The 22,539-nt window shown below is 43.3% G+C and overlaps 1 long non-coding RNA gene across 1 annotated transcript; it reads right to left on the bottom strand.

The window, feature by feature from the left end:
- Positions 1 to 2,953: 2,953 nt before the first annotated feature.
- On the bottom strand, positions 2,954 to 20,717 carry LOC116685139 (uncharacterized). Its single transcript, XR_004330911.1, has 3 exons — positions 20,707 to 20,717; positions 12,949 to 12,951; positions 2,954 to 3,053 (listed from the first exon to the last, which is right to left on the bottom strand). It is a non-coding gene; the product is annotated as an uncharacterized LOC116685139 (long non-coding RNA).
- Between the last annotated feature and the right edge of the window lie 1,822 nt (positions 20,718 to 22,539).

Below are 22,539 nucleotides of genomic sequence, written 5' to 3'. Positions count from 1 at the left end.
GCAGCTAACATTAACTTTAGCTGTCTCCATGAAGCTCCCAGCTAAGCTAACTCTGGCAGCTGTAGGGCAGTAACTTTAGCTGTCTTCGTGAAGCTCCCAGCTAAGCTAACTCTGGCAGCTGTAGGGCAGCTGACATTAACTTTAGCTGTGTCCATGAAGCTCCCAGCTAAGCTAACTCTGGCAGCTGTAGGGAAGCTAACATTGACTTTAGCTGTGTCCATGAAGCTCCCAGCTAAGCTAACTCTGGCAGCTGTAGGGCAGTTAACATTAACTTTAGCTGTCTCCATGAAGCTCCCAGCTAAGCTAACTCTGGCAGCTGTAGGGCAGCTAACATTAACTTTAGCTGTGTCCATGAAGCTTCCAGCTAAGCTAACTCTGGCAGCTGTAGGGCAGCTAACATTAACTTTAGCTGTGTCCATGAAGCTTCCAGCTAAGCTAACTCTGGCAGCTGTAGGGCAGCTAACATTAACTTTAGCTGTGTCCATGAAGCTTCCAGCTAAGCTAACTCTGGCAGCTGTAGGGCAGTAACTTTAGCTGTCTTCGTGAAGCTCCCAGCTAAGCTAACTCTTGCAGCTGTAGGGCAGCTGACATTAACTTTAGCTGTCTCCATTAAGCTCCCAGCTAAGCTAACTCTGGCAGCTGTAGGGCGTAACATTACTTTAGCTGTCTTCGTGAAGCTCCCAGCTAAGCTAACTCTGGCAGCTGTAGGGCAGTAACTTTAGCTGTTTCCATTAAGCTCCCAGCTAAGCTAACTCTGGCAGCCTAAGGGCAGCTAACATTAACTTTAGCTGTGTCCATGAAGCTTCCAGCTAAGCTAACTCTGGCGGCTGTAGGACAGCTAACATTAACTTTAGCTGTTTCCATGAAGTTCCCAGCTAAGCTAACTCTGGCAGCTGTAGAGCAACTAACATTAACTTTAGCTGTCTCCATGAAGCTCCCAGCTAAACTAACTCTGGCAGCTGTAGGGCAGCTAACATTAACTTTAGCTGTGTCCATGAAGCTCCCAGCTAAGCTAACTCTGGCAGCTGTAGGGCAGCTAACATTAACTTTAGCTGTCTCCATTAAGCTCCCAGCTAAGCTAACTCTTGCAGCTGTAGGGCAGCTGACATTAACTTTAGCTGTCTCCATTAAGCTCCCAGCTAAGCTAACTCTGGCAGCTGTAGGGAAGTTAACATTGACTTTAGCTGTGTCCATGAAGCTCCCAGCTAAGCTAACTCTGGCAGCTGTAGGGCAGTTAACATTGACTTTAGCTGTGTCCATGAAGCTCCCAGCTAAGCTAACTCTGGCAGCTGTAGGCAGTTAACATTAACTTTAGCTGTGTCCATGAAGCTCCCAGCTAAGCTAACTCTGGCAGCTGTAGGGCAGTTAACATTAACTATAGCTGTCTCCACGAAGCTCCCAGCTAAGCTAACTCTTGCAGCTGTAGGGTAGCTAACATTAACTTTAGCTGTCTCCACGAAGCTTCCAGCTAAGCTAACTCTTGCAGCTGTAGGGCAGCTAACATTAACTTTAGCTGTGTCCATGAAGCTTCCAGCTAAGCTAACTCTGGCAGCTGTAGGGCAGCTAACATTAACTTTAGCTATATCCACGAAGCTCCCAGCTATGCTCCCTTAACTTAAAACAAGAACGAGCTAACTAATGATAACATAAGCACTTTGGCTCGGTGGATGTGGATTTTAAAGTCATGTTTAAACTACTCCCCGTCCTTCTGATTTCCAGCTGCAGCCTTCCCCCTTGTACTAACAAGCTAACGTTAGCCAACATGCATCACATTTGAATAGTAATTTCAACTTATGAATAATATGTATATATTTTTTTTATATTCAAATTATATTAAACTTTCGGTATTTGTTCCAACAGGTTTTTTTATGGATCTTAAAATACAAACAGGTTAAAGTTACAAACATTACAAATACTTTGGCATTACCATTGACCAATCACTGTCTTTTACATTGTCCAAGATTTGGTTAAAAAACTGAATATAGTAAGGTTATTTCTTTAGAATCAGTCCTGTTTATCTTTTGAAGTAAAAAAACAACTTGTTAATGCAACATTCTTGTCTGTCTTGGACTATGGGGATATTTTATACATGCATTCAACCTCCCAGTGTCTTCTTTCTTTGGACACTGTTTCATGGAGCCTTGAGATTCATCACAAACTTAAAATCTCTCACTCATCACTGTTTGTTGTATTCTCGGGTCGGGTGCTTCTCCCTCTCCATTCGGCGTTGGATGCACTGCCATCTTTTTTTATTTATAAGGCAGTGTTAGGACTTCTTCCTCCTTATCTGAACACTTCCATCCTCCCGAGGTCTGCAGCGACATATCGCCTGCGCTCACAGGATCTGGTTTTTATTGACAGTCCCTAAAGCCCGCACTGACTTTGGCAAAAATGCTTTTAATTTTGCAGCCCCATCTGCATGGAATCAGCTTCAGAATGAGGTGCTAGTTGCGTTCAAATCCCAGGTATAAGTCGTATGAGAGTGCTTTGGTTCCATTATTGTACATTATGACATGTTACGGTCCAAATTATAACACACGGCAGTTCCTGAGGACGGTCTTTTATGAATGCTTTGTGAAGTAATCCTCATGTACTGAAACTCTGTTCTCTTCAGGTGACTTGTGGAAAGAAGCCGTTAGGACAACTCATATCAACCGTCTCACCACACTGGACTTTGTTCGTGAAGGTACACATCGTAAACCTTTTACTCTCTTACACTTTCTGCATTAGTTTGTACAATGCCCACTGTGGTTATTACCATCCACCATATTTTACTGTAAATACCAAACTAATGTGATTTATGTATCTTCACACATTAATTCACTCGCTTGTTTCTTTTTGTGATTCTTTTCCCTTTGTGCAGAAAAACCCAAACGTACAAAAGATTCAAGTGGTGACGAAGACGAGGCCGGGGTCAGCAGGCATCCTGTTCAGGGGATTTTAAGTTTGTTTTTAAATGTTGATATGGTTTTGTTCTTGTCACAAGTCTCCTATCATCTTGAATATTCTGTATTATGGAAAATGGGAATGTTTTTACATTTAAAGCGTTATAACTTTAACTTTTTTTAGATTAACTTTTCCCCCCCCGCAATGTCTAAAATGTAAACACACAAACGTGTCGGTTAGAGAAAGATATTTTGTTTTTATTATTTTTTAAGATAATTTTTTGGGGCATTTTAGGCCTTTACTTAAAGCCAACCCTATGTAACTTGTCCCTATTCGCGCCCCTCTACAGGTTGTCTCATTGGAACTACAGCCACGTGAACTGTAGTTCCAATGAGACAACCTGTAGGGGGGCCGAAGAGTGAAGAGTTACATAAACTGCTTCCAATTGAAGGGATTATTGCAGTTCCTTGAACATAATGTTCCTAGAATCCTTTTTTTTTTCTCGTGTTCCGACTTGACCAATTTGGGAATTATTAAGTTCCTCTGACTGCAGTTCCTACTTCAGGCCAGGGTCTTCTCCCTTTTGCGCATAGTGGTGGTTAGATGGCTGTGTTATAATAACAAAGGTCCGTTCCTGTGGCTACTTGGCCAGTGTGAACACAAATGGGAAAACTGTTTTTAGAAGTGGACTGTTCCTATAACTACTTGGTCGGCTATTGTCTGGCTTTAACAACAGATGAAGACATGAAAGGGAGAGAGAGGGGAATGAAATGCAGCAAATGGCCTCAGGGCAGAGTTGAACCCGGCCCCACTGCGTCAAGGAGTAAACCTCTATATATGGCGCCCCTGTACTGACTGAGCTCTCCGGGGCCCAATATTGTTTCTGAAATGCGGTGTTTGGTCAAATGTAAACACCCTGAGACACTCACGAGAGCTGAAAAGATTCCCAGTTTCCTTTTTGAGGTTTTACAGCCCTCCCTTGGTGAAAATTGATCCGCTATCTGCCGCTTAGCCAGATTAGTCAGAAACATGATGTCACCCCGTTGCCTTTTACAGTAAGAACAGCATACTTTGTGACTGTATACAACATTCAGGTTAATGACTTGTCCTCATGTAGTTCATCAAGCTTTACTGTTTTTATATAAAACCTTTTCTCTTTTATGAATGCTATTTTTATCCCGTCTCTTTCTTGTGTGACATTTGATCCAGACCAGAGCCATGTAGTGAGGACGCAGCCAGCAGAGCCATGGCTCTGGTTCACGGTCATATGGAATGGCCAAAAGTATGTGGACATCATTGTACAATAAAGAGAAATCTTTGTTAATCTTGTTTTATCGCTCCCTTCTGCCAACTTCCTGTTTCCATTACCATTACTGTAGCTTTGTTTCATGATTTATGCATTGGTAAGTGTGTTTCAACTTTCTATTTTACAACACAACTTTATTACGCAAAAGAAAAACATGGACCATAGATGAGAAAAGAAAAGCTGCACTCTACCATTTATTTTTACCTTTAAATTGATATAAAGATTTGGTTTTTTGAAAGTCCCTTAACCATGCAAATCAACTTTTTACACGTTCCTTCCCGAGGCTGTTTAGCAGAAGCGGCGTGGCTCAGTCCAGACCTTAGCCCCGCCCAAGACGATTATGATTGGTTTAAAGAAATGCCAATGAACCAGCGCTCGTTTTTTCTCCCATCCCAGAATGCTGTGCGGATTGTGGCAATGCCAGACTAGCATATAGCATATATTTGACTTGTTAGCTGTTTTTATTCTCTCTACCTATGTGGAATAAATTACCAAAGTGTTAGTTAATCAAAAGTGATATATATGAACGACGAGAAACCGCTAGAAGGGAAAAGTAAGTCAATTTAGCTTAAGAATACACATTATACTTTTAGCAAAAGCTATCTGTGGCGATCTCACCGGCTAACAGTTAGCGTTTCTTGCTTTGGTTTTTGGCGGTTTTCTTTGCCATTATACATGCGTTGTATATTTTTATTTTTTACTGTATATGTAAGACATATGTCAACAAGTAGTAACAAGTCAAATTGGCTTTTAACTAAATTGTACCTAAAACATATCGCGTTATTGGCTTTGTTGAAAGATCATGGGCAATGTGCGTCAAATATGCATCCACAAAGCTATAGATTCCCTATTGTTTCATAAATTGGAGCAGTTTGAGCAAATTATTCCTAGAATTAATAGCTCGAATAACTTATTTAACAGGTGGAGGGGGGGGGGGGTAAAAAATAATCATCATTTGAAGGTTTCTAGAAATGAGTTACATACGAACCCACTGAGTGTACGAGTTTCCGACAGCACCTGAAGGCGTCACCTTTCGCCGCTGTGTGGTGCAGATTTGCGGGTCTGGAGGATGAGGAGCGGCGGGGATGCTGCTGCCTCTGCGCCGCGGATCTCACACTCGGTAGTCTGAAGGGAAACAACCGGAGCCATGGCCTCGGACAGTAAGTAGGACCGTCTCCTCACCACGGGTCTGTCTCTAATGGGGTCCCCCCCCCCCCCCCGTGTCAGGGCCGGGGATGGATGCTGTTTTCAGGCTCTCCCCCTTGGTTTCTCTTTGGGGTTTGGCTGACTGATTACGAAAGGATGCGTAGGGCAATATTGTCTTTTTACCAAATACTGTCGTTTTTCTGCATTCTATCCATAGTGTTTGATATTTTAGGACATTTTGCAGAAAATGTTGCTAATCCTCCCGGATTCCTGCAGGGCAGAGTGCAGCCTATGGTACTCACTGGAGCGTTATAGTTGCCTCATCATGGCCACTTCACGGAAGCCTATTTTTGTACCTCCTGTACTAAATTATGAAGATATTCTTAATCGGATTTGGATTCTTTTTGCAATTCATCACAGCATTAATGGTGACACTATCATTCAACTGTATGTCCTCGTGTGCTGTTGTATAATACAGGCCTAGAGAGCCTCACTGCGTGTTTTTATTAATATAGCATATCTAATATTCCTGTCATACTGCTGCAGGGGCCGACAGTTCTGCCATGATATTACAAGCAGCACTTTAATAAACATTTACTTAACTCGAGTACTTTAATTTTATCTTCTAAATTTCAGATCAAAAATATTCTCTTTACGCTTATACATCTATTTTTATAAATGAAGTTACTTTTTATATTAGGTTTTAATCATTTAAATATGTTGCACTGTTACAGATTATGAAGTCATTAGCTCCACCTCGACCAATGGCAACATGAAAGGGCTGCTTACATATTATAATAATAATAATATAATATAACACAATATCATAAAACATTGGATTTAAGCTATGTGTGGATTGCTTGGAGCAAAGTTTCAGTGTTTGGAGTGTTTCTGTCGCGCAACAATGTGACGTTGAAATGCTGAACAGCTGAAATGTACACTAAGGTAGTAGTCTCTACGTCTATATATACAATCTATGATCTCTACATCTATATATGTGGTCTATGCTCTCTATGTATTTATAGACAGTCTATGATCTCTATGTCTTTATGGTCTATGATCTCTATGTCTTTACATAAGGTCTATGATCTCTACATCTATATATACGGTCTATGATCTCTATGTCTTTACATACGGTCTATGATCTCTACGTCTATATATACGGTCTATGATCTCTATGTCTTTACATACGGTCTATGATCTCTATGTTTATATATATGGTCTATGATCTCTATGTCTTTACATACGGTCTATGATCTCTACATCTTTATATACGGTCTATGATCTCTATGTCTTTACATACGGTCTATGATCTCTACGTCTATATATACGGTCTATGATCTCTATGTCTTTACATACGGTCTATGATCTCTATGTCTATATATACGGTCTATGATCACTATGTCTTTACATACGGTCTATGATCTCTATGTCTTTATATACGGTCTATGATCTCTATGTCTTTACATACGGTCTATGATCTCTAGGTCTATATATACGGTCTATGATCACTATGTCTTTACATACGGTCTATGATCTCTATGTCTTTACATACGGTCTATGATCTCTACGTCTATATATACGGTCTATGATCACTATGTCTTTATACACGGTCTATGATCTCTATGTCTTTATATACAGTCTATGATCTCTACGTCTATATATGCGGTCTATGATCTCTACATCTATATACACGGTCTATGATCACTATGTCTTTATATACAGTCTATGATCTCTACGTCTATATATGCGGTCTATGATCTCTACATCTATATATGCGGTCTATGATCTCTACATCTATATATGCGGCCTATGATCTCTACATCTATATATACGGTCTATGATCTCTACGTCTTTATATGCGGTCTATGATCTCTACGTCTTTATATACGGTCTATGATCTCTACATCTATATATACGGTCTATGATCTCTACGTCTTTATGTACGGTCTGATCTCTACATCTATATGTACGGTCTATGATCACTACATCTATATATACGGTCTATGATCTATACATCTATATATACAGTCTATGATGTCTACGTCTTTATATACGGTCTGATCTCTAAATCTTTATACACGGTCTATAATCTCTACATCTAAATATACAGTCTATGATCTCTACTATATATACAGTCTATGCTATGATAGAGCAGCAGCAGCAGATAGCCCGCTAGCTCACTACAACGCTTGAGCTAATGTGTCTTACCTGCCGTGATTAAAGCAGCAGCTGGGTCATAGGCCCGGACAGACCGCTGGCTTTTACCAGAAATGTATTGGCAGCAGAGGGGAGATACTGTGGTGTTTGAGTTATTAGCATTAACCAGCCACAGAGTTTAGGTTGCTATGGATGCAGGATTCCAACCTTAGAGACGGAATGGACTATTTTCTTTAGTGGAAGCAATACAATCGTATTTAAATCAATATTTGCTGCGTGATTATTGATTTATTTGGTAAGTAGCAATGTATAAGCGGATAATGTAGAGCGAGGTGGTTGTTATGCGAATCCAACCCTGACAGAGTCCTGATCACCCTGTCATGGTTGTATTCGCTATAGCAACCGCCTTGCTCTACATTATCCCTTACTTAATTTTACGTAGTTATGTACGGATGGTTCATAACTACGAGAACAGGCTGCTGTTTTAAATGCTGGCATATCTGGGGCCATAACCTGCTCCCCTTTCTGGGTGACCAGTGTTGTTGAGATGCAAACCAGCGTGGAAGAGCTCCTCCGTTAAACAGCAAGAAGCAGTCAGCCATTTTTCAGGTGTTTCTGGTTATTGTGGCCTAGTTACAGCCTGCATCCATGGCCCATTCGGCTCTCTGAGACGAGAGAGCTCTCAATCGAGTTATATTTAATGTGTTGTTGGGTGTGTGTGTGTGTGTGGGTGTGTGGGGTGTGTTGTGTGTGTGTGTGTGTGTGTGTGGGTGTGTCCTTTAGCAGGAAATGGAAACCGCCATGACATCTTTTTTTGTTCCTGTTGATCTGGCACTGGGGCTGATTAATGGGAAACCGAGTCATCCTGCAGTTGTAGCCACTTTCTCTTGCTCTGCAGGCTGATTGAGTCACAGAACCGTTTTCACAGAGGGGAAGATATTCAATTGAATAAGTTAAAGTGATGGTGGTTGAAGTTAACCCAGTTCCTCTACCTGCTCAGACAGTACAGTTAGAGATAGCTGGTGTGGCACCTTTTATGCTAAGACACATCAACCAAAATGTGATGATGTGACAGTGGTTTTCTCATAACCTGTTTGGAATGAAATGTGAAATTATTGAATTTTTCCTCATAGACTTCTATAGAAACAACTTCTTTTGCAGCCGTGGAGTTGTTTGAAAGAATCGGACCAACGACTTATTTTATAGCCCTTTGCAAACACGTGACCACGCCATGACGAAGGCAGATCCCCGAAAATTAACCGGTAGCAGACAGAGAAAGGAGCAAATATATTCTCATAATTTTAATCACATGCAAAAATCTGCTTTATTTTTTATAACATCATATTAGTTTAAGTAACTTTACAGTAAAACCCTGTCCCCATCATACAAATTTTTCATGGGTGTGAGGGAGTTTAGTGAAACTTTCTAACCAGTGAATGGAATCAAATATGAAAACTCTTCATTTCCATCAGTATACTATCACATATCCAATACACACATTATTTCCATGCATGGATTCTTTGATCAACACCAACCACATATAGGTCAACACACATTACCACACGCATTAGTTACTAATGCATCATCTAGGCTTTATTTTGTATTAACATCTACGTAATACATAACACGTCGGGGCTACCCCACCGTGTTCACTGGTGCCAGTGCAACTTTCTACGCGCCTGCACGCATCCCGCTCTGGGAAGTGCAGTCATTAACTATCTATCACACATAATCCATGCAGTAAACCACGGAGTGGATATGATCTGTAGTAACCACACATCAGCACACAGCATAGCTCTTTCTGCCACCCGTCATGGCGCGAGTAGAGCGTGACGTTACGTGCAAAGGGTCTCACAGTCCTACGGAAGTATTGTGAGGCCAAGGACCCCTTAACTGAGAGAGATGGAGCAGGGGCCCCCTACTACATAGAGTATGTATGTATACTGTTATACTCTGTGTATATGTGTGTGTTTGTGTGTGGTTTGTGTGTTTGTGGTGTGTGTGTGTGTATATATATATATATATATATATATATATATTAATATATATATATCTCAAAATAAAATATAATAATATTACATATGAGTAGCCAGTATGTGTTAGCCTAATATGGAATACTGTAATGGTGAGTTAATGAGATCTCACACACAGCTGTTTTGATTTACTAATTGTAAAACCACATGTACTGCTGTCACTCTCTTGATCCTGAAAATACACCAGAGTGTTTGATAAATTCTTTGAAATCATCGGGCCTTCCTCTGTGTTGTTGTGTCTCGCTGGTGTCCAGGAAGAGACGGCGGCCTCGCCAATGGCAGGCGGAAAGGCTGCTGATTGATACCGACGCAGAACAGCTGCGACGGGATTGGCCATTGGAAGGAGATCTGATAGATAAGGAGAGAGGTCTCTGCATGAGTGGAAGGAAAATACAGAAAGAAGAGTAGAATGATTGGGAAAGAGGGCAGGAGGAGGGGAAGACATGGCCAGTGAAGAAGGAGCTACTGAGACTCAGACCCAGCGCAGACAGCAGGCCCACAAATGGTGTGAGTTTGGATTTGCCCGTCTTATTGGGGAAACGAGGAAATGCTGCGTGATGAGTGGGCCCAGGTTCTCATCTCTTGGGATTGTTTTTTTGTTGTTTGGTATTGATGGACGGACGGTACTGAGACACAGAAGCTTGTTTCCGAGCTGTGGCGCTCTTTCAATATTCAGGGCTTTAAATGAACTGTTTTGATCTCCAGCCACACGCCGAGTAGATTTTTCAAACTAGCAGCCAATCAGATTTTTCATCAGCCACGTTCGTTTTTTATTCTACTTTACTGCTTAATTCTCAGCTCCTCCCGTTCTGTTTGTCTTCTCCATTTCAGCGTAGCTCGCAATCAATAGCACAAGCCAACGCTTGTGTAACACGTCACGGCATAGTGTTCATGGGAAATGTAGGTCACTATTACAAGCCGGGTAAAGACGGAAAAACTGCCCACATTTCTGGGTGAGAAACTGACCAGCGTGTTCCAAACCATAGGGAGCGAACAGGCTCTGTTCAAAGGGAAGAACAACAACGGTTCATCACTCACTTCGCCATAGAATACGTTTTGTAATGGTGTAGGTTTGTGTTTCAATATTTTAGTACAGTAGAGTACATTCCCACAGTAGCAGCAACGTATCCAAGGTGTTTACGTTACCAGGGTAACACAGAGGGAAGGGTGTTTTTGTGTTTTTTTACAATTTTATTTGCGATTGATTGATTCAGACGTCCTCCATCAGTGATATAATGGGTGTAATGCAGCTAGTAACCAGCAGATGGCGCCTCATCATCAGTATTGCAAAGCCTTATTTGGTAGTGATAGAGCAAAAAGTCCTCAACTCCCTCAATTTCTCTGATTAATGTCTATAAAATGATGGATAATTGATGGATAAATTGGGCGTTGTTTCAACTCTTAGCAGTCCTCTCTCATGTCAGAAGTCATTGGTTGTTTTTAAGTGTTGGATCCCAGAATGAAAGATGGCAGTTTGGTGCTGAGTTCACATCAGCTGTGAGCTTTAACAGCCTCAGAGATAGGAAAATAAACACAAACATTTTCACCCAGAAGTCACACAATAACACAAACTAACTAACCGATGGAGGGGATGAAGTTAAAGGGTCTGGTGGCGTGGATAGATAAGGCTTCCGAGCTGTCTGACAGCAAGGTAAAGCAGTGAAATATTCTAAATCATGAGTCCACTTAAACCAATATAGATGTTTTTTGGTGCCTAAATGCATTTATCTGCTTCCCTGTCCACAGCAGGACATGTCTTAGCGTCCATTTGTTACTCGTGCCTGCTTTCCCTAAACCGGGGTCTACTGGAGCTAACCCCCCTAATGGAGAAGGAGCAACCAATCACATTTCAAAAGCTCAGAACTGTCCCTTTAAGTTTAAGGAAAGAATGTGGTTCAGACATAGATCTATCTGGAATCTCTTTTGCTGCGAGTAGTCTAAAATAGAACTTCATTCATGCTTTAGTTTGAGAGATATTGCTGGAGGTAGATTCAATTATTTGCAACTGTTTTGCAGATTTGGTCAATGTGATCATTTTACAACTCTGCAGTCGGCCACTTGTCAGGCCGCGATTGCAGATTGGAACCTCTTCTTAATGACTTCCCTGAAAAGATAAAATGAAATGTTTTACGTAGGTGTTATGAGTATATACGGTAGTTTTAGTAGTATATAATGTTGTTTTAGGGTTGCACGCATACAGCATATTCATTGAAAGGGAGTTTGACCCCCGAGCTGTGGCTCTTTGGACGCCTTGCTTTAGAGTCTGAGCTTCTTTCCTCCTCTGAGGTGTTGTTTTTCTTCTTATTCATCGTCTCTTCATCTCAACACTGAGATGCGCTTGTCCTCCCAGCCAATCAGGACAAACAGTTTAGACAGTGATGCCATGGTAACGTGAGACCTTCTTACATGTGTGGGAAAAGGCACACTCATTATACCTTAATAGAGCTACTGGGCTGTTTTCCAGGAAACTATGATTTTCAGGTGTGTGTGTGTGGTGTGTGTGTGTGTGTGCGTGCGTTTGCCTGGCGGTCAGTAGGTTTGAGGGGGACTAAGAACATGATTAACATGCTGACGTCTCTGGGTTTGATTTGACCTCTAGTCTCTAACAGTAACAGCCAGTGAACGTGACATGTCAGCTCTGAAGTTCCATGTACCCCTGACTGCAGACCCGCAGACACGTTGAGGGGCGGGGTCAAACGTTTAACTCCGCCCAGTCTCCAACCGTCCACTACCCAACTCATTTAATACATGTGGGACTAGAAACCTTACTGGATGTGGCGAAATGCAACGATTTAAACATAATGAACTTATCTTTTGGTTTTACTAATTATGAAATACAATATTGACACATTCACAAAACATTAAATACTTCATATTAAATTAAATGATAAAAAAGTAGAATATTTGAATGTATATTTATCATAATCAATTGCAACCTGATACTTTCTTAATGTTATCAAAATCAAACGATCATGAGACTATATAATATCAATATTATATAATGTATATAGTATGTGTATATTTATATATATACACTATAATATATATATATATATATATATATATATATATATATAACACCATAATTATGAAAATAAGTTTAATAACTATATACAACCATAATAACAACAACAATAATTAGATTAGATACTTTATTCATCCCACAGCGGGGGAATTTCCTTGTTACAGCAGCAAAAAAGCAAAACAAACATAAGTAAACACAAAAGAAATTATTTTAATCCATATATCTCATATAACGGCAGATCGCCTTCACACAGATCGCCTTCACACACCTGTTATCCTCTGGCGGTCTTACACAATAAAACTCGCTTAAGAAGGAGACCACTGGTTGAGTTGTGGCTCATTCACTGAAGACATATCTACACTGAAGACATTCTACACTAAAGACAGATCTACAGGCTATCATCCACACGCGAGTCATGGGCGCTAGCCCCTGCACTGGTCGCGCTAACCGCGCTATGCCAGGGGGGACAGAGACAAAGATGTGCTGGGTGTTGTGATCTGATTTCTCCTTCATCTCCTGGTTGCAGACGATTCAGAGACCGTCCATGCACACAACGACTGGAACATTGTCCTTCAATGGAAATAATTTCCACACTTTCAGATTACTTGGAGCTAGCAGTTAAAGAAGGGAGTTAGCCTTCCAATCCGACCCTCAGCCTGCTCAACTTGTGCAGAAACATTAAAATAGACATAACAAGCTTTTTTTATTTGTTTTTGAAACCAAACAACTATAAAAGTCCACACTTACTTCCATTATTTATTGACTAAAAAGGGCTGTCCGAAGCGTGGGTGCATACTGCTAAATTCACTCTGATATTGCGATGAAATGACAGGGTCAAATGCTGGAGAGTTTAAAGGGGTTAAACGTTGAGGGGCGGGGTTAAACGTTTAACCCCGCCCCTCAACGTGTCTGCGGGTCTGCAGTCAGGGGCTTCTCTGAAGTTCTGGTTTTCTCTAAAAGAGTAACCAGATGCCTGTTTGTTAGATCCCGGTGGTTTAGGAACCTAACCCTATGGCAACGCAGATTTTGATGACTTATTTTGGTGCCACTTAAAGTGGTCTCACATTGCCAGACCTTGCTCCACAGCACTGAAAAGGAGGGTCTGACAAGTCCACACAGCATTCTGGGATGGGAGAAAACCGTGCTCTGGTTTATCGGCATTTCTTTAAACCAATCACAATCGTCTTGGGCGGGGCTAAACGCTGGATGGCGCCACGGTGCCGCTGCTAAATAGTCTCATGAAGGAACTTGTTTTGGTGGAACATGTGTACGTTCAGAAGTAGTTTTAGTCGTCAGCAGAACACTCCGATTGGACAGATAGTCTAGCTAGCTGTCTGGATTTACCCTGCAGAAATCAGCTGCAGGTTAGAGCACCAACACAGAGACAGAGGACGGGGACGGACATCCGGTTGAAAAGAGCGGAATTTCCGGCAACAACCGAGCAATCTCAGAAGTGGAACATTGTGGATATAGACTACTCTTAAATTCCTGTGCTGCCCTCTAGTGCTCCGAAACAGACGTCGGAGGCAAAAATCCCTGCATCACTGCATGTGCGCTGGGCAGCAGGTAACGGTAGCCTACCGTTAAGCTAGTAGCTGGCTGTAACACGGTTAAAATGCTGTCACTCAGATTCTGCGCCAGTTACAATTAGGGGTGTCACGATACCAAAAACCCAGTAGTCGGTGCCATACCAGTAAAATAACCCTATTCTCGATGCTGATTTCGATACCACGGATTCCATGTACTTTAACTTGAAACACTTGACAAATGCCAGTAGAACGGATGAACACGGTACTGAAAGCTACTTACTTTGCTCAAACATGCCAGCTCTCATTGTGCGTAAGAGTGTTCTAGAGTGTGCATAGATTTGGTTCTTACTTAAGACAATCCCAAATAAGAGAACAGTTGTTCTGAAGAACGTTTGGTTAATGAGGCCCATTGAGGGTATGTTTTAAAAAGAAAAGTAATGGATTTAAACACCAGTTTGGTGTAGAAGAACCTGTCCTCGACCCCATTCAACAGCTTGGGATGAACTGGAATGCCGACTCACTATTATTTTTATATCTTCCTACTGATGCTGTATGTAAAGTCTTACAGATCAGATCAATAACTCATGGCATTGGATGAAGTCATCTAAACCCAGCAATAACAGCAGACCCTGAATGCCAGAATAAGTCTGCTTTTTTAACATCATCCTCCGTTTGAACAGGCGTACGTCATTGTTTTGGAGAAGCTTTGTTTTTCCACACCCACTGAGAATTTTCAGATGTGTCTGTGGGAGTGGAAGAACGCCCGGTTCAGTGCCAAACAGAGCGTAGGACAACGTTCAAAATACAGCATGGACGTGGTCTCCCTCGCATCTAGACCTAGTACTATAGAGGAGTAATCTTCCCGAAACTAAGACTAAAGACCAGTGGTGAAATGTAACTAACTACATTTACTCCCAAGCACTAAAAAATCTGAATACGTCTCCATTGCTGGGAAAGAGTATGTAGGTGTGTGTTATAATAAAGATATGTAGGCAAAGGACCAGGACACACACACACACACACAGGGCTACAGTCCTAAAACTGATTACCTATATTATGAGTGACCTTAGTACGAACTGAAAGAAGCAGCAGGCGCTTTTTTTTGTTCATCGCTAAAAGGTAAAGAAAAACTACAAAGTAGCGTGTTCGTCCTCTTCGGGTGTCTCTTTAATGAGCGGTAACAACGTGGCCTTCGCCGCCGCTGTGCATCGTCTTCTTTTTTTCAGCCTAATCTAACACTCACATCAAGTGCTCTCGTTTCTCCTGTGGAGCTACTCACTTCAAAGACAGGGTGGAAAAGTCAGCAGCTGCATAATCAGGGGATAAAGATTTAGTATTCACACACACACACACGCACACACAGAAACAACCTTTCATAACCGTGTCTGTCACAGATTAGCGTTTGTGCATTATTTTTATCGCCGCTGGTTGGATCTCTCCATCTCATTAGCCTGATCAGATGCCTCCCGTTGACTTCTGGGTCACATCGCCTCCCTGATCCTCACATTTGATATGGTACCTTCAAATTATAATGAACAAATGTACAACATTGTTCGTTATAATTGGCCTTTAACACGTTGATCAAACTGTTTCAACAATAATATCCAACTGATTTTCTGCTGGTGCTTTGATGCAATTAACCTTCCACTGAGATTATTGAAGTGAATCTAATCTAATGTATTCTGATGTAAATGTTATCTGTGAGTGAGCGGGGGGGGAGGGGGGGGCTGATGGAACTGAAGCTGAAAAAGTTTCTGAAGTTTCTCTAAATTGTGTTTTTATTTTTGAGGCTGTTTTTTTTAACAAATTCAAAACAAATCAAACATGTAATATTTCTGCAGTAAAATGTCCCAAAACAACTAGAACTATATGTTATATATTTAGCTGAGTTGTGTACTCAACTAAACCCAGAGAAATCTGTCATTATATTCAAGGTAACGCTCTGTCACATTTGGTCGCCTGTTGATGGCGTCCTATCCCCTCTGTGCATACGTCAGCGGTGTGGTAGTCTATATTTAGGATAGGTTTCCACTTCCGGGGTTTTTTCCGGTGTTGCTGGAACTTTTGCCGGATGTCCCTAATTTTTGGCCTAATGTTCGTCCCCTTCCTCTTCTTTTGTGTTGGTGTCCAACCTCTGGTGGATTTCTGAGGGCTATGGTTACCTGGTCCTCTCTGCAGGGTAAATCCAGACAGCTAGCTGGACTATCTGTCCAATCTGAGTTTCCTGTTTCCAGAATAAAACTACTTCTGAACGGACACATGTTCCACCGAAACAGGTTCCTTCACGGGCTTTTTTTTACAGAGGCACCGTTATTGTGTCTGGGGCTCAGTGCCACCCAATGATGATTTTTGATTGGTTAAAGAAATGCTTTTCTGTCCTCTTATCCCAGAAGGTATGTGTGGTGTAGCCAGACCTCACTCCACAGTGCTGTGTAGATAGAGGTTGTAGGCTATTTGACCAGTCAGGAATGAAGTTGGTTAACCAACGCCTTTCCAGACATGGAAGTTGTTGTTTTTTTTAAGTGTGGGAGCTCGGTTGTTGTGTTGGACTGAGCAGCCCTTCATGAAGGCTTCCCTTTGGGTCTTTCTGGAGTTGACCGTCTTCTGTCTGTGTCTGTCGGTGTCCTCCAACTCCTCGCTGATTGGGCGCAGCCGACATATCTGATGTTCAAGGCTCCCGAAGGTCAGACGATGACTGTAGGTGGGTAGTCAGAATCTGCATCTGCAGTACTGATGATGTTAGTGTGTAAAGAAGAGCAGGGTAATCGCCGTGGGAGGATGTTTTTTGGGGGTAAATGACAACCGTGTGGCATTTGATGACTTTCAGCTAAAGTTGTGAAGTGTAAGTGTGAATACATTTTCATAAAAAAAAAATATTTCATGAAGCAGTTGTTGGCAAAGACATTCTTACATCTCTAATAATAAATCTGATTAGAATCGTAGACATTAAATAGCCCAGCAGCTTAAATATGGGACTATACAGTAATATAAAATAATACTGTGCTAGAAGTGTTGGTAACCAGTAAGTATATAAGTAATGTGTGGCAGTGGTATAAGAAAGTAAACTAATGACATTCAGCCCACAGCTTTGTTTACTTTGTGTTTATGTAATAAGCAAATGTTTGCACACTAACACGCTAAACCAGCAAGGTAATCGTTATGCTAAACTTCTGCATGTTTGCACTGCAACTGTAACTTAGGCATGTTAGCATGTTAGCACGGAGATGTTATCATTTAGCTCAGCCTCACGGCTGCTGTAGCACAGCTGTGAACTCTTCGTCTGTTTAGCCGTAGACAAGAAGACGCTTGTCTTCTCAAAATCTTTGTTCCCTTGCTGAATTAGTTTTGAAACCGGTGTTGTGACTGGCAGAGGTGGAAGAAATATTCAGATCCTTTACCTCAGTAAAAGTACTAATAGCATACTGTAAAAAGACTGTTACAAGTAAGTCCTGTATTGAAAATATCAGATCATAGGTATCATATCAAATGTACTTAAAGCGTTAAAAGTACTTGATGTAACAACAAAATCCTCCCACGTTATCTGTCCAATTGGAGTTTGCCGTTGACGACTAAAACTACTTCTGAACGTACACATGTTCCACCAAAACAACTTCCTTCCTGAGACTATTTAGCAGAAGCATCGTGGCTCCGTCCGGCGCCTATAGCACCACCCATGACAATTGGGATTGGTTTATGGAAATGCCATCCATCCATCTTCATCCGCTTATCCGGTATCGGGTCGTGGGGGCAGCAGCTCCAGTAGGGGACCCCAAACTTCCCTTTCCCGAGCCACATCAGCCAGCTCCGACTGGGGGATCCCGAGGCGTTCCCAGGCCAGGTTGGAGATATAATCTCTCCACCTAGTCCTGGGTCTTCCCGCGAGGCCTCCTCCCAGTTGGACGCCCTGGAACACCTCCCTAGGGAGCCCAGGAGGCATCCTTACCAGATGCCCAACCACCTCAACTGGCTCCTTTCAAACGCGAAGGAGCAGCGTTCTACTCCGAGCTCCTCTCGGATGACTGAGCTTCTCACCCTATCTCTAAGGAGACGCCAGCCACCCTCCTGAGGAAACCCATTTCGCCGCTTGTACCCTGGATCTCGTTCTTCGGTCATGACCCAGCCTTCATGACCATAGGTGAGGGTAGGAACGAAAATTGCCCGGTAGATCGAGAGCTTTGCCTTCTGGCTCAGCTCTCTTTTTGTCACAACGGTGCGATAAACGGAATGTAATACCGCACTGGCTGCTCCGATTCTCCGACCAATCTCACGCTCCATGGTCCCCTCACTCGCGAACAAGACCCCAAGGTACTTAAACTCCTTCACTTGTGGTAAGGACTCACTCCCCACCCGAAGAAAGCACTCCATCGGTTTCCTGCTGAGAACCATGGCCTCAGATTTAGAGGTGCTGATCCTCATCCCAGCTGCTTCACTCTACTGCGAACCGATCCAGTGAGTGCTGAAGGTCACAGACCGATGATGCCATCAGGACCACATCATCCGCAAAAAGCAGCGAACTGCAACCCCTCCCCGCCCCGACTACGCCTCGATATCCTGTCCATAAATATTACAAACAGGATTGGTGACAAAGCGCAGCCCTGGCGGAGGCCAACCCTCACCTGGAACGAGTCCGACTTACTGCCGAGAACCCGGACACAGCTCTCGCTTTGGTCATACAGAGATTGGATGGCCCTGAGAAGGACCACCCTCACCCCCATATTCCCGCAGCACCTCCCACAATTTCTCCCGGGGGACCCGGTTACGCCTTCTCCAGATCCCAAAACACATGTAGACTGGTTTGGGCTACTCCCAGGCCCCCTCCAAGATCCTTGCGAGAGTAAAGATCTGATCCGTTGTTCCACGACCAGGACGAATCCGCATTGTTCCTCTTCAATCCGAGGTTTGACTATCGGCCGAGCCCTCATTTCCAGCACCTTGGAGTAGACTTTACCAGGGAGGCTGAGAAGTGTGATACCCCTATAATTGGCACACACCCTCTGGTCCCCCTTTTTGAAGAGGGGAACCACCACCCCGGTCTGCCACTCCTTAGGCACCGTCCCAGACTTCCACGCAATGTTGAAGAGGCGTGTCAACCAAGACAGCCCCTCCACACCCAGAGCCTTCAGCATTTCTGGACGGATCTCATCAATCCCTGGGGCTTTGCCGCTGTGGAGTTGTTTGACTACCTCAGCGACTTCCACCAGGGAAATTGACAACAATCCCCCATCATCCTCCAGCTCCACCTCTACCACAGAGGGCGTGTCAGCTGGATTTAGGAGTTCCTCAAAGTGCTCCTTCCACCGCCCTATTACCTCCTCAGTTGAGGTCAACAACGTCCCATCCTTACTGTATACAGCTTGGATGATTCTTCGCTTCCCCCTCCTGAGGTGGCGAACAGTTTTCCAGAAGCACCTTGGTGCCGACCGAAAGTCCTTCTCCATATCTTCTCCGAACTTCTCCCACACCCGCTGCTTTGCCTCTGTCACGGCAGAGGCTGCAGCCCTTCGGGCCCGTCGGTACCCTGCAACTGCCTCCGGAGTCCTCCGAGACAACATATCCCGGAAAGACTCCTTCTTCAGTCGGACGGCTTCCCTGACCACCGGTGTCCACCAGGTGTTCGTGGTTACCGCCCCTTGAGGCACCTAAACACCCTAAGACCACAGCTCGCTGCCGCAGCTTTAGCAATGGAAACTTGGCCCCCAGCCTCCACAGGGATGTCCGAAAAGCTCCGCCGGAGGTGTGAGTTGAAAGTCCGTCGTACATGGGCCTCCTCCAGACGTTCCCAGTTTACCCGCACTATCCGTTTGGGCTTACCAGGTCTGTCCAGAGTCTTCCCCCACCCCCTGACCCAACTCACCACCAGATGGTGATCAGTTGACAGCTCTGCCCTTCTCTTCACCCGAGTGTCCAAAACATACGGCCTCAGATCAGATGAAACGATTCTAAAATCGATCATTGACCTTTGGCCTAGGGTGCTCTGGTACCAAGTACACTTATGAGCATCCCTGTGTTTGAACATGGTGTTTGTGATGGACAATCCATGACTAGCACAGAAGTCCAACAACAGACAACCACTCTGGTTTAGATCAGGGAGGCCGTTCCTCCCAATCACGCCTCTCCAAGTATCTCCATCATTGCCCACGTGTGCGTTGAAGTCCCCCAGCAGAACTATGGAGTCCCCTACTGGAGCCCCATACAGGACTCCATTCACGGTCTCCAAGAAGGCCGAATACTCCGAACTCTTGTATGGTGCATATGCACAAACAACAGTCAGAGTTTTCCCCCCCATCACCCGCAGGCGTAGGGAGGCGACCCTCTCGTCCACCGGGGTGAACTCCAACGCTGCGGCACTCAGCTGGGGACTTGTGAGTATCCCCACACCCGCCCGGCGCCTCACACCACGGGCAACTCCGGAGTAGGACAGAGTCCAACCCCTATCCAGGAGTACGGTTCCAGAACCGAGACTGTGCGTAGAGGTAAGCCCCACCAGATCTAACCGGTAGCGCTCCACCTCCCGCACAAGTTCCGGCTCCTTCCCCCACAGAGAGGTGACATTCCACGTCCCCAGAGCCAGCCTCTGCCGCCCGGTTCTGGTCCGTCGAAGCCCCTGACCTTCGCTGCCACCCATGTAGCAGCGCACCCTACCCCTTTGGATCCTCCCACAGGTGGTGGGCCCATGGGCTGGAGGGAGAAATGCCAATGGAAATGCCAATAAACCAGAAATTGTTTTTCTCCCGTCCCAGAATGCTGTGTGGACTAGACAGACCTTCCTCACTATTTATCAAGTAAAAATGCAATAACACTTTGCGCTTTTTTTGACTGTTGCTTGGACAAACAAACTCTATTGATCCCCAGAGTGTCAGTATTAATATGGAAGTAATTAAATGTAATATATATATAATACAATAAAACAGCATTAATGTAATATACATTAATGTCATATATTATATATAAATCTATATATATTATATAGATGTGTGTCTAAATGACGAAACAGATATCGGAAGACATGACTGGCATTTGCCATTGTTATTATGTGTGTTGTCTGTTAGAGGACCAAGCAAACAGGAATCTTTGCATTTGGAATGAAGTGCGTCCACGTGTGCGTGTGCGTGTGCAGCAGGTGTGAGGCCAGACTTTGACCCGGGGTTTCTTCCTGTCCATCTGGATGCAGACAGTAGGAGGCTCTCTGAGTCTCCAACACAGAGCTCAGTGTCTGTGTGACTGTTGGAGCAGCTGAAAGGGGAAACTCCACTTTACAGCCACACCCGAACACACCGTCCAGACATTGCACTGTATTCATTCCAGCAGGGCATTTCATTTTTGGTAAATTAATTTAAAACGGTAAATACTCTGTCAAACCAAAACAAGGAGCTAAACAAGGCTAAAATGAGCAGCACTGGGGATGTCATGGGAGAGAATGAAGTCAGATAAATAATGTGTGTGAATTGATTCATGAATAGACATACGATGTTTGTGCAATTTTAAGACAGTTTCAGTTTGTGGTAAAAGTATCAGACTGTGGGAAGGCGTCATTAGAATGACCCCAAAGTGTTTGAAGCTACGAGGCCTGTGTGTTTGATACCAGGATGTAACGCTACTGACACGAGCAGCCGGTCTCGCTTGTTCTTTTCGCTTCTCGGCTCTCCCAATTTCTTTAGGTATATGCGGTACAGAGAAGAAAAGATGGTCAGTGTCTCTTAGGCTATAGGATCATCAATATAGAATTTAAGTGTTTCAGATAAGATGGGTAGTTTTATTTCTGAGATTGCCTGTTGGACATCAGAGGAATTCATTGTTGAAAATGAGAATGAGATATTGTTAACGGTATTTGTTATGCTAGAATAGGAGAGCTTAAATGAGTGAGAACAACCGATAAAGAAAGATGTTGATTGAGGGCATTGGCCATTGAGACAGTGATAATATTGTTGTTTATTCTAAGTTTGGTATTAAGAATTTTACTGGTTTTGTTAATTAAAGAGTTACGTTTCTTCCACAATTGCTTAGGGTTTTTGATGTCACCTGATAAAGAATGCTTATACTAATTTGATTTTGCATTCCTTGTTTTGGTTGTACAGGCATTTCTTAATTTCTGATACTCAGACCAATCAGCATCATCCTTTGTCATGTGGTATCTGACCCCTGCTTTTCTCATTCACTGTCAATCCAAGTTCAATGACCAGATGTCCAAGGTGCATGTCCTATCTATGACTTGAACCTCTGAGAGAAAGAGGTCCCATGCGTCGTCAACATAAGGGATCATTTGGATCTGGCCCGTTAATGCTTTTAAATCTTGGATGAAAGCCTCTGTGTGTAGTTTTTTTACACCGTCTTATCCTAATTACTTTGGGTAGCAGACGGGGTTTCTTATTTTCCAAACACACAAAACACTTGAGTAATCACTAAAACAATCAGATATACCCCAGACTGAGAGATTCTGTTTTGGCGGGTAACAAG

This window comes from Etheostoma spectabile, unplaced genomic scaffold (genome assembly GCF_008692095.1).
Source record: "Etheostoma spectabile isolate EspeVRDwgs_2016 unplaced genomic scaffold, UIUC_Espe_1.0 scaffold00569572, whole genome shotgun sequence".
Taxonomy (NCBI): domain Eukaryota; kingdom Metazoa; phylum Chordata; class Actinopteri; order Perciformes; family Percidae; genus Etheostoma; species Etheostoma spectabile.
Note: the sequence above shows the minus strand (reverse complement) of the source record. Positions and strands in the feature narration are given on the sequence as shown.